At 34.1% G+C, this 13,486-nt stretch overlaps 1 long non-coding RNA gene across 1 annotated transcript; it reads right to left on the bottom strand.

Moving 5' to 3' along the window:
* On the bottom strand, nucleotides 10,059–12,752 carry LOC110265957. Its single transcript, XR_002352662.1, has 2 exons — nucleotides 11,960–12,752; nucleotides 10,059–10,442 (listed from the first exon to the last, which is right to left on the bottom strand). It is a non-coding gene; the product is annotated as an uncharacterized LOC110265957 (long non-coding RNA).

Raw genomic sequence — 13,486 nt, 5'->3', positions numbered from 1 at the left:
ATGTGAGAGTATCGATGGTTTGGGAAGACGTTAGCAGTGATGGGGTTTGGAAAAGTTGGGTCTGAGGTGGGAGGCGTGCGAAAGGGTTGGGAATGAATGTAATTACACATGATCCTTATGTCCCGGCGAATAGGGCCCGTGCTGTTGGGGTGGAATTGGTGTCATTTGATATGGTCATCGCCGCCGCAGACTTACATCTCTCTGCACATGTCGTTTACCGCAACTACTAAGAAGATCTTCAACGACGCCACTTTTGCAAAGATGAAGAAAGAAGTCCGCATCATCAATGTTGCTAGAGGTGGTGTAATCGATGAAGATGCCTTGCTAAGAGAAAAAAAAGAAAAGGATAAGAGAAAAAAACAGTAGCAATACACTCTCCTTCCTCTCTTCTCAACATCTCTTCTCCTCCACTAGACCCTCTGTCTCTGCCCTCATTCCCTATCAAAACTCTTAATTAGGTCTCATATTTTCTACTTACTAAGTCTTGCATCATCATTTGATAATAATATGAACTCGTATCAATTTCAAAAAGTATTTAAATTTTGAAGTATGCATTTAAGTTTGTATATCCACTATCATGCTAAAATTTTGGTTTCATGTTAACCGTACAACTAAGCAATATATAATTCAATTGAAGAGCACCATTGATATGTTTGTTGCTTTTATGCAGTGAACAGAAGAGTCAAAATTGTCGAAAATATACTTCTGAAGTTGCTTGTGATATGTTTTGCAGATTCAAGTGGATGAGATTCCAGCTTGTGAAACTGAAGTTGCTTCATGGCTAATGAACACATTCCAAAAAAAGGACCAATTACTCTCTGATTTCAAGGTCAGTTACTTAACCTAATAAATGAAAAGCAACTTTCAACATTCAAGTGCATTGTTACTTATACTTTGGTAGTAGCTTTCACTTCCCAATTCACATATTTTACCTTTTTTCTGTCACATTTGGTTCAAGTTATACGTAGGTCTACCTTGCATATCTTGCTATCTCACATTTTCTATGTTAATGCATTCTCTAACGAAAGAAAGAAGATTGAACAATGTTGTTAATTGTAAGTGGCCAATGTACAATTTTGGAATTGATATTTGCATTGTAAATCATTTGTTGTTTATTGGAAATTCAGGAAATTAGGAGTACAATTGTACAATTTTTGAAATTCAGTTTAGATTCCAAATGTGAGTTTGCCTGTAGGTTTGCTTTGCTTAAAGATTTTGTACAATAAAGAGATTTTGCTTCTTGATTTAAAAAAAAAAAAGATGAAGAATATTTTAGAATTTTAAAATTAGTTCATGAAAGTGAAATTTTTTGAAAGGAACATTTAGATTCTTTCTTTATAATAATTGCATTTGTGTAAGCAAATTGGAAATAACTACGCACTGAACTTCAATACTGAAGTACCCGAGGCTATACTGTTATAGGAGCCTTTTATATTTATAAACTATAATAATAATCACAAGTAGGATTACCTATTGTAAGACCCTGATAAATGCTTATACTGGATGGGAGCATCATGAATTTGGATTTGTGGGACACTGCTGGTGAGTTACTTCACTATTTATCAAGTTTTGTTTTGGGAAGATCTTGGTTTTTCTCAATTTTTTTTGAAATAGGTCAAGAAGATTATAATAGATTAAGACCTTTAAGCTATTGGGGAGCTATTGAAAATAAATGTGATTATTATACTCAATTATGCCTTTTAAATATTTTCTTTAATTTAGAGAATGTATCCAATTATTTTAAATTTGGATGAATAAAGAAAACAATAAAATTAGTTAACTAAAAGCTAAACCCTGAAAGCTATGAAGTACAATTTCATGAAGCAATTTAGTTATAAATGATCTTAATTAGTTTATTGTTTGCTCCTATTAGTTATCTATCACTATGTTATTGTGCGATAACTTTATTGCAATTTACTTCTTCTATGAATTACATGGTGTTGACTGGACAAAAGTGGAGTTTGAGGATAATCAAGTTTGTTTGGATCTCTTTGAGATGATATTTTCTATTTATACGTTTAACCTATTTAATATGTGGGTTTTCCTTCTTGGAAAATAGGATTACATTCTATTCCAAACTTATTTCTCTTATAAAAAAATGTGTTTAGGTCTTAATATTAGGTGTTCTTCAGAATAATACTATTATATGAGTAGTGAAGCTAAATTAAAATACTTCAAATAATGAGGCTCTTTGAATAAAAAATTTTCTCATGTTTGGGATATTGAGTTAAAATCGTGACAAGCTCTGAGTTTTGGAAAAAAATAATTGAATACGATTTTTATTTAGAGACATGTAATTTAAGAATTTGGTAGAGGTATATAAATCATCACATTTATTTCATCTTTTTGTACAAGTATTACTTGATTTAGATCTTTTTTCCCTTCACAAAATTGAAAAAGTATAAATAAATTTTAGTCAAAGAGAGTAGGTAAGTTAATGAGAGTAGGTGAGCCAATGGTGGTGGGTGATATACATTTTTAAAATAATCATCTCTTGACTATATTATTGTTCAATCCTAATATTCAAGCAAATAACTATTCTTACCAAAAATAGCAGTTACTTGATTATAGCCATTGCTATAAACTTGGTTTCTTTGTTTTTCAATTTATTGTCCAACTTTCTCTTTCTATTCCCTTTAATGGGTGAGAGATTTGAGGAAGAAGCAGTGCTGTAATAGTATAGCAGGTAGAAGTGTTTGATTGAGATAAGAGTTAAACCATTGTAAATATAATCATATCTCTTAATAAATTTTTTTATTATTACCGAATTGTTCTTCCTCTTATTTTTGAATAAACTATGTATAGAATTAGTATTGGTTGAATTTTTCATTCTTGGTATGATCTATAGTTAAATTATATTTTAATATAACATCTGTTTTTGTTTCAATTAATTTTATTACTTAGCATTGCTTCTGTTCTTCACTAATCTATACAAATTAATTTGCTTCTATTAATTGTCAATGTCATCACGTTGCATACAAAAGAAACAGGTTCAATAAAGTTTAAATTTGTGCAATGTAAATTACATTGTTTAAACACTTATATTCTTATAATCCTCCATCACTGCTTCTGTCTTAATTCTTGTTTACTAAATAAATTTAGTAACAGATCAGATTCAAATTTAATATTAAACCTAAATGTTTATATATTATTTTAGCTTGAATTAGCTTTGAAGCTCTAACCTAAAACACTGATCTGATTCCATTGTGATTACAATTGAAGGGTGAAAAAGAGAAGAAAAAAAATAATGGCCAAATTTCTCAAAATTTTGGTGAGGCTTATGCTCTTGACATGTTGGGTGTTAGTAGTGATAGAGGCAGAGATTTAGAAATATAAAGATTCAAATTTGCCATTAAATGTTCAAATTAAGTATCTTATGAAAAGGATGACTTTGGAAGAGAAAATTGGCCCAATGATGGAGATTGAACGCATTGTTGCTTCTGCTGTATCCAGAACTATTTCATTGGTAAGATTTAACATTTAATTTATTCTTTTGGACTTGATTTGATTAGAAAATGTACTTTTTTTTTTAACTTTTTTTTAAAAAAAATTTTATCAAAAGATAATTTTTTATTCAAATAAGACAACATATTTTATAATTTTTTTTTTTTTTAGAATTTCGCACTACCTAGCTTTGTGTTGCTAGCGATCTGTTACTATAATTTGTTTGCTGATGAGAGATTTAGCTACTATGCATAGGCATGAGATTTGAAGTTTAAACTTTTTACAAGTACGTATTGCTAATTGTTTCTTTAAACTAAGAATAATGTACTTTAAAAGTTACATCCAAATGTATATATATATAAAACTAATAAAATTGGAATTTAAGTCTATTGATTTGAAGGAAATTGAGGCTTGTAATTTTACAGGGAGTGTACTAGGTGGAAATGAAAGTATTCCAAAGTTAAATGCTTCTGATAAGGATTAGGTTAACAAGGTGAATGAACTTTAAATGGGTGCTTTATTCACTATGCTGGGAATTCCATTAATTTATGGAATTGATGTTCATGGGCATAACAATGTTTATGAAACAACCATTTTTCTCAAAAACGTTGGGTTAGGAGCCACCATGTACATATCTCAGGATTTTTTTAAATAAATAAAATAAATATTTTAATTATTAAAATAAGTAATTTGGAACATTTTTATCAAAATGTATCGCTTCTCTTATCTCGTTTACAGTGTAAACGAAATAAGATAACACGTATCTCGTTGATACTGTAAACGAGATAAGGCCAAATAGAAATTAAGCGTATATACCATTTACAATGCTGTAAACGAAATAAGATAACACGTATCTTATTGACACTGTAAACGAGATAAAACCAAATAGAAATGAACCGTATATACCATTTACAGTGTAAGCGAGATACGTGTTATCTTATTTTGTTTACACTATAAACGAGATAAGAGAATAATTATGACGTTTACACTGTAAAAGATATGTTAAGAAAAATTTCTAGCAGCTATAAAAGAATGTGTAACCCTTTGTATTCTCCATAAATATTTTACTACTTCTTTTCTACTTATTCCTTCCGAAAATAAGCAAAAATATCTAATAGTAGTGGATACTTGGTTGTAAGTATGTATCCGAATTGCCGTATGAGAAATAGTGATAATGGAGTGACATTTAAGTGTGAGAATTCCATTCTATTGCGAACCCAGCTAGTCAGTTCATTGTCAAAATTGAAGAGTCTGATATTGGGTAGCGTCAGTGGTAGCCGGAGAAAAGAGATCGGAAGGGTGGAGTATAGGTTGCTAGCACCGATGAAAAATAGAGTTTTTTGGTTTCGTTTGCTTTGACTCCATGGCGATCAACATGTGCACCTGATTTTTGACATCGATAGTAGAATCATGGCGGAGCAAGTGATAGAGCTTTCTGCGGAGGTTGGAGATGTCAGTGGCGGTGGATCTGAGCTGTCAGACTTCGTCCAAGATGACCCACCTCTCGCACCATCACCGATTTATGTTGCTAGTCCAGTGGAAGACATGGACGTCGATGGTGAGGACTTCGACAAGGAGTATACTGCGGATAGCAACGAGAGCAGTTCCTCTGAGGATGATGATAAGGAGGATTTTGTACCAGAGACCCCGGTTAAGGCATCATGTATGTATCTTCTGCCTGCCCCGTACCCAATTTCGGGCTTGTCATCTGTACCCAGTCACTACGGTATGTTGGATCTAGACGCGATGCAAGAGAAGAACCCATTTTTCAATATGGGTGAAGAAGATTACAACTTGGACGATGCTTTGGAGTTTAGGGTTGGCCACAGATTTAAAAGTAGAGATGCAGTAATGCAGGGTGTGAATAATTACAACATTCGCATAAGTGCTAAATACCGAGTAGTATAGTTGGATCAATTAAAGTACCATATACGTTGCCGACAACATGCAGCAGACTGCCCTTGGAGTCTCTATGTTGCTCTCCGACAGAATCTCAGATACTGGTAAGTTAAAGTTTCATTGTGTTCTATATTCTCAATTGTCATTGTTATGCTTGTTGAACCTGTTTATCACTGTTGTTATATTTCCTAAGGAGGTGCATAGGGTGGGAGGAGCGCACACGTGTTTAGCACCCACTATGTCATAGAACCACCGACAGTCAGAAAGTAGTCTCATCTACCGTGTTATCCTCCCGTTGATACAATCCATCCCATCCGTTAGCATCTCTGTCCTACAAGGTGCAGTTAGGCAGAGCTATCACTTCAATCCCTCGTATAGGAAGGTCTAGATAGCGAAGAAAAATGTGATTGCATAGATATACGGTGATTAGTAGGAGTTGTATAATAAGGTGTCGAGGTTGCTGCAAGCGTGCAGAGTTGTTGTCCTGGAACAATGTGTGAGATCAGTGTTGTACCGTACTATGATGGGCACCTCATGGTGCGTGATTGCTGCATGTTTGACAAGGTATTTTGGGTCTTTTCTCCCTGCGTTGAGACTTTCAAGCATTGCAAGCCGTTCGTCTCCGTTGATGGTACGCATCTGTATGAAAAATATGGTGGTATTTTACTTATTGCTGTGCCACAAGACGGTAACAGCAATATCTTTCCTATAGCCTTTGCAATTGTTGAGTATGAGCCGACGGAATCATGGTCTTTCTTTCTTACTAATTTCAGGCGACACATCACCACACAGGAAGGCCTGTTAATTATTTCTGATAGATTTCAAGTGATTAAGGCTGCATTGAGAGCTAAGGATAGTGGTTGGCATCCTCCGAGAGCATTTCATGCTTACTGTGTCCGGCACATGGTAGAGAACTTCATGTCTCGTTTCAAGTCTGCTGAGGAAAAGAGGTATCTCATAAATGCTGCTTATAGTCCAAGCAAGGCTGGGTATAAGTGGTACATGGATGCGTTGACGTTGTTATCACAGGAGATGGCGGATTAGGCTGGTAGATTCAACAAAGAGATCTGGCTACAACACTGCAATGGTGGTCGCCGGTTCAGATACATGACGACGAACATCTCCGAGTGCATGAATGTCATTCTTAAGGGTACACGCTATCCTCCGATATCAATGATCATGCGATGCACCTACAAGAGGCTACAGCAGTTGTTCGTGAGGAAGGGATGGGAGGCACACGCACAGCCAGTGGCGGGTAATCAGTTTTAACAATGGCTCATAACTGCTATTGAGAAAAACAAAGAGGGAATCTCGAAGATGTGCGTCACTTACTACGACAAACGGGCTTCTGTGTTTGTGGTTGATAAGTTGGAGCCATTCGAGTGTTGCTCGCAGGGGTCGTTCTGTGTTCGCCTGGCGGTGGGCACGTGTGACAGTGGCCTTTTTCAGTCACTCCATTTTTCAGGGCGTCATGCGTTGGCTGCCTGTGCCACTGTCAGTATCGAATGGGGTCCATACCTCCATCCGGTGTACACGCTGCAGGCTGTGCTCAAGGTGTACTAGTTAGAATTTCCGGTGATACCAGATGAGAAACTAGGGCTGGAATGGTACGGGTGATGTGAGTGTTATTACCGGTCTATAATTTTCTCAATAAAAGAGTCTCTTCGTTACCAGCATAGTCTAGACTGACGACTAAGCCTCCATCAAAGTTTAAATAAAGATTGTCACAATGCAAACCAATATCAAAACCGAGAGTATTAAACCTCGGGTCATAATAGAGTGCTTAATTATTGGCTGTGGAGAAAATTGGGGATTCGGATTAAAATAAACAAGAAATGTAAATATCAAGAAATTAAATGAGCATGCAAGGAATTAAACTCAAAGCAATTAATTAAAGGAAAGAAAATTCAAATGCTAAAAGACCTCTTGGTAATGGTTGAGATGCAATGTTTTCTATCCTAGTCATTGACCATAATCATGGTAACTGTGAAGAATTAATCCTATTTCTTCATCCCTAATATCGAGGATAAGTCAAATAGACATAATTGATCTCAATCCACAAATCCTAGCCAACTCACTAATTAATTTAGTGAAAGACTAGTATTAGTGAAAACCAAACCAACTAACAACCCTAAGTCACAATCAATATTGCACATCAATGACTCAAGGTCACCTAAGTCCTCAAGCCAAAGCCAAGAGTGTGAAAAACTACTCTAAAACTAAGTCAAGTATTTTATCAAACACTTGGTATGCTCAAAAGGAAAAGCATGGTAAATTGCATGAATAATAAAATCTATTACTACCAATTGCAAGAAAACAATAATAATAACTCAAACAAGCATCAAAGGAACATAAAACATCAAATTTCATTAAAAAGGAATCAAAATTAACAAGAGTTCATGAACATAAAAGCAACAAAAATAGATGAAATTAACAACTAAGAGATTTAATATACTAGAACAAGAAAATATAAAAAAACTAAACTAAAATGAGATCAAAACCTAAAACTAGAGAGAAAACTAAGCTAGAACCTTAGAATTCTAGAGAGAAGTTGGAGCTTCTCTCTCTAGAATTGTCTTAAAACATAATAAAAACCTAAACTATGACTACTTGGTTCATTCTCCTTCAATCCTTGGTTCAATAGCATCAGAAATGAGTTGGATTGGGTCCAAAATGGGCTAAAAATTATTGATCACGTGCTGCATTAAATGAGGCACACGCTCAAACATGTGCGTACGCACATATTGTGTACTTACGCACACTTAACTCCATATCCACTATAGATATATGCATATCATTTTGAAGTCCCAGATGTCAACTTTCTAATGTCACTGAAATCGCCTCATTTGGACCTCTAAAGCTCAAGTTATAATCAATTGAGTACGAAGAGGTTAGGATTGACAGCTTTATAAATCTTTCATTTCTTGAATTCTTCCACTTTGTATGTTTTTCTTCCACTTCTTCAAGCCATTCTTGCCTTCAAAATCTTAAACCACTTAAACAAACATATTAAGGCATCGAATGGGAGAAAAGTAAATTAAAATTGGCAATTTAGAGCACAAAAGCATGTTTTTAACAATTAATTACAATTAGGAAAGACTTCACAAAAGCATGCTATTTCAATGAATAAGTGCAAGTTTATGTGATAAAATCCACTCATTTCAAGTCAAAAATTATCATCAAATATAGATTTATCAATTCTGCCGCACTTAAAAAATAGCATGTCCTCATGCTATATATCAAGAAGGATAAGACTAAGGGATGCAACATTTATTACAAGTAAGCTATCTATATCTATTCTACCTATTTCTATCTAGTTCCACCTACTTCTATCTACTTGGTAAAAACAAATCAATCTCCAAAAAAATATGTAAACAAAAGCGTTAAAATAATATGGCAATCAATGCAATTTCTATGAATTAATTTGAGTTCTAGAAATATAACAAACTTGCAAGATAATGGTTCATGATAGGTGAAAACATAGAATCAAGCAATCGAACCCCTCACTAAATGTGTTTACACTCTAATCGCTCAGTGTTTAAGGTTAATCACTTAATTCTCTTCTAACCTAGCTTTCTAAGACTTATTTTTCTTCTAACAATCAACAAATATTTAATGCATGCATGATTATGAAGATTTTCAAGGGTTGTAATGGAATTAGGGTCAAGGTAAGGATGTATATGGTCAAGTGGACTTGAAATTTGAACCTTTGATTAGCTTAAACATCCACCTAACCTACAACAATATATTCAACTATAATGCAACATAACTACCCATTATTTACTTTTTTTTATCACATACTCATGCATTTTTTCAATTCACATCACATATATATTTATTTTTCATATTTTTTTCTATTAGAGTAACATTTGTCCCTTTATTTTTATTGTTTTCTGATTTTTTTCTTTTTTTTTCTTTTGAAGCATAATATATAATTTTTTTTTCAAAAGATAAATACATATGATTTAAACATTTAATGCAATAGTATGCACCCAATTCCCAAAAATTTTTAATAAACCCAAAACACATTTATCCACCAATGCTTTTCTTATTTCTCCCACACTTAAATGATGTAACATCCACTAATCTAAGCTAATCAAAGATCAAATTAGGGATATGCATAGTTTTCCGCTTAGAGGTAGTGTTGTGCTAAAATTAAGAACAAAAGGAATTAAATAAGCTCAAAATTTGGTTAACAATGGTAGATAAAAGGGTAAGGCTATATGGGTAAGTGAGCTAATATGAAATAAATGTCTCAATCATATAAATGCATTCGCACATTAAATAATAGACATAAAAAATCAAACAAGTCAAAAATTGCAATTAAAGAAGAGAATAACACACACAAGAATAAAAGAATAGTTAAAATGATGCAACCACACATTAAGGCTCAAATCTCACTTGGTTGTGTGTTCTAGATCTAATCTATGTTCCACAATATTTTTCAAGTAAGTTCAATAAAATTTTTTAGCTCAAATCAATGGGATGCCCTATAAAAAATTTTTTTGGAAATTGATTATTTTGACTAAGTTTATTATATATATGTATATGTATATATGTATGATGTGGTTGGTTGAAAAACAAAAATTCTTAAGTCCTTTTCCTATTCTCTATCAAATCAAATCATCATATGTATAAAAGAAAATGAACTAGGTCCTATTATCCATATTATCCGATCACAACAAAAAGATAAAGAGATATATATACAAAGCATATTAAGGGAAGAAAATATACTAAAGCTAGAATAGATATTTAAGTTATGTACAAACCAAAATAAAATGCAATTAACTAAAAGTAAAACTAGAAAAGATAACCAAGTTATACACAAACCAAAATAAAATACAACTACCAAAAGAGAATTAAAAGTAACCAAATAGCTAACTGAAAATCTAAAAGACATAGTAATTCTTTTACAACTAAAATGTCGCTCTAAGTCTCCTCCCCCACATACACTTGAATGTCGCACAGTCCTCTGTGTGCTAACTAGGACCAAAGGGGGCCGGTGCTTCACTAATCATGATTTTTGTTACGGGTATCCTCCGCATCCATATCCATCGCTTCGCTTCTTCTACTTTTCTTGTTGCTTACGATGACTCATTCTGAAAAATATAAAAGAGAATATGTTAAAACACCAACGCAAGTGAAGCAAGCAAGATAAATAAAGCAAAGCAAAGCAACACTTAAATCAAGAAAGTGAGGTTGAATACACTAAAATGAGGTGAATTGAGGAATTTGTGATATGAAGAAAAGCAATGTGTGAATTCTAAGTTTGTCAGCGGCTTAGAATATACACATTGTAAGATTTAAAGTATTATACCACATTAGTTCAATCAAGGTTCAAATTCAACTCAATTAGTGTGCCTAAAGTGATTTCAAAACAGTTGCAAGCTACAAATAAGTAAACAAGAAACAAGAAGCTCAATTAACACTTAGACAATCTAAAAATTGATGTAATAGTGAAAGATTGTGCAAAAGAAGAGTCTTAGTATATGATATGTAGTGATTGAAATTCAAATTTTAAAGAGACCAACATGATATTTACACACAATAGATATACTTAAAACTCAACCAATGAGAAATGTTTACCACTTTACACAATCCTTTATCATAAATATTCATCTCAACAATGAATCATATAAAAGAAAATTAAACATTCTAAATCACATGGTAGCTACAACATACAATTCAAAATCCAAAATAGTCATAGAACCATATTCACAAACAACGGTGTATGAACTAAACAAGAACAATGTTCAAGCAAAGTAAGAGGAACAAGTTCAACACCAATTTACTTCCTATAATCAATAGCACAAGATTAATTTCACGAATTGAAAATTGTTCCTAATATAACCCAAAACTAAACAAGATATGCAAGGTTGACACAATTAGATTAAATAGGACCAAGTTCATTAATCTTGTACTATTGGTCAAAGGACCTCAATCATTTAAAGTTCAAACTTTTGGTCAATTGAAAATAAATCAAATTTCATTAATGCAAATATTCAAAACAAGATGAGAACAAGCAATGATTTCAAGAAATTGACCAAAATTTTCAATAACAAGCTCGTTGAGGCATATTTGCAAACATTTGATATGCAAAGTCGTAATAACATAAAATAGCATCAATAAGTACCTTGCACCACCAAAAAATCAAGGAAAATAGTAGTCCAACAATCCAAATAAATTGAAAATTAACTCAAGGACACATAATGACATGATGAAAATAATGCAAAACAACAATTGTTACGCACAATCCAATTGATTCGGTAAGCATATGGCAGCAAAATCAAATCAGATACGACATAGTGGATTAATAGGATTAAACAATCTCAATAGCTCCAGTAACAATTTCAGCAATTTTGCAATAAAGTAGTAAATTTCCAAGCAACTAAAAAATGTTCACACCATCTCAGCCCAGTTTCTCATGAAAACAGCTATTCCATCATAAGCAGCAAACTAGTTTCAAATACTTTCAACAACAATCAAAACCTAAAAATCTAAATAGAATCATTCTGACCTAACCACCTATAATCAACTAACAGCAACTAATCTATCTAAGCTAATTAACCAAAATTAATCAAACTTAATAAAAATTAAAAGAAAAATAGACAAAAACCTGGAAGCAGAGAATTAGAATACGATAGAAGGAAAGGGGACAGGGTTGTTGTCGTAGTAGCTGGTGGATGGAAGATGTACGGTCGCCAATGGCAGGAAGCTCGCTGCAAGGAATGGAGAACAGGGGTGGTGTCGCAACAGCTGGAACTCACCTAAGATGAAGAGAACAAGAGCTTGAACTTGCTCTGTTCTTCAACCTAGAAAGAACGAGAGACAGGGGCTGTGTAGGAGTGGTTCGCAAAGAAGAGGACTCTGTGGTCTCTGGACCTGACGGCGACGGAAAGGGTAGAGGGAGGGGGCTGGACAAGGTGGTTGAGACTGGAGGTTGAGACAGGCTCGGCGAGGAAGGGAAGGTTGCGATGTGATGTTGAAGCCGAAGGGGAAGGTAGCGCAAAGAGGAGGAAGAGCAGGGTGGGCTCGGCTGAGGTGAAGCTACGTGATGGTGGTTCGGAGAAGAGGAGATATGGTTGGAAGAGAGGAGAGAGAGCTTTACGGTGGTTGAGGAGGATAGAGAGCTTGCGAAGGGAAGGGTTGCGTGATTGGAGGCTGAGACACAGGGGAAACGCTTCGGTGGGTGAGGGTGGTCGGTGACGGAGGGAAATTGTCATCTAAAAATTTTCACAAAATAATTCCATTGAAATATAGATCCAAACCAACAAATAATCCTCAATCAAAGTTTAATTTTATTTATCATTTAAGCAAACCAATAAAAATCAAGAATATTTAAACCTCGTGTCGTCCCTTAAAAAAATTGCAGAGAAGTGTACATATTATTGGTTATGAAATGTTTGGGGGGTTTTTAAGATTGATGAGCAAGAAAAGTAAATAACTAGAAAGTAAGATAACAACTAAGAAAGGTCTTAGCAAGGGGTGAGAATTGAAATTTCTATCCTCATTATCATCATCAATTATGATGGTGATTGTCTTTTACTCTCACTTAGTTATCTTCTAACAATTGAAGGAAAGTCAAGTGAGCAAAATTGATTCTAGTCCACAAGTCCTAATCAAAGATTAGCTTTATTAGATTTCAAGCCAACTAGCAATTTTCAATCACCAGTCAACATTAGATTGTGATAATTCAAGAGTCTCCAAGTTACCAACTGATGAGCGGATATTTTATATGCTTTTTGGCATCATTTTCATATAGTTTTTAGCATGTTTGTTTAGTTTTTATTAAGTTTTTATATGTTTTAGTGTTAAATTCACATTTTTGGATTCTACTATGAGTTTGTGTGTTTTTGTGCAATTTCAGGTATTTTCTGGCTGAAATTGAGGAGTTGGAGCAAAAGTCTTATTCAGAGATAGAGAAAGCACTGCAGATGCTGTCTGGATCTAACACCCTTGCATTTAGAAGAGCTTTTCTGGAGCTACATAAGTCCAAATGGAGCGTTCTCAATGGCTATGGAAAGTTGACTTCCAGATCTTTCCATCAATGTATAATAGCCCATACTTTGCTTCAGATTAGAAGGCCCAAAACTGGCGTCCAACGCCAGCCTCCTGCCCCCTTTCAGGCGTCCAGCGCCCAAGG

Source organism: Arachis ipaensis, chromosome B08, assembly GCF_000816755.2.
Source record: "Arachis ipaensis cultivar K30076 chromosome B08, Araip1.1, whole genome shotgun sequence".
In the NCBI taxonomy this organism is placed as follows: domain Eukaryota; kingdom Viridiplantae; phylum Streptophyta; class Magnoliopsida; order Fabales; family Fabaceae; genus Arachis; species Arachis ipaensis.
The sequence above is the reverse complement of the archived record's forward strand: the minus strand, read 5'-3'. Positions and strand labels throughout refer to the sequence as shown.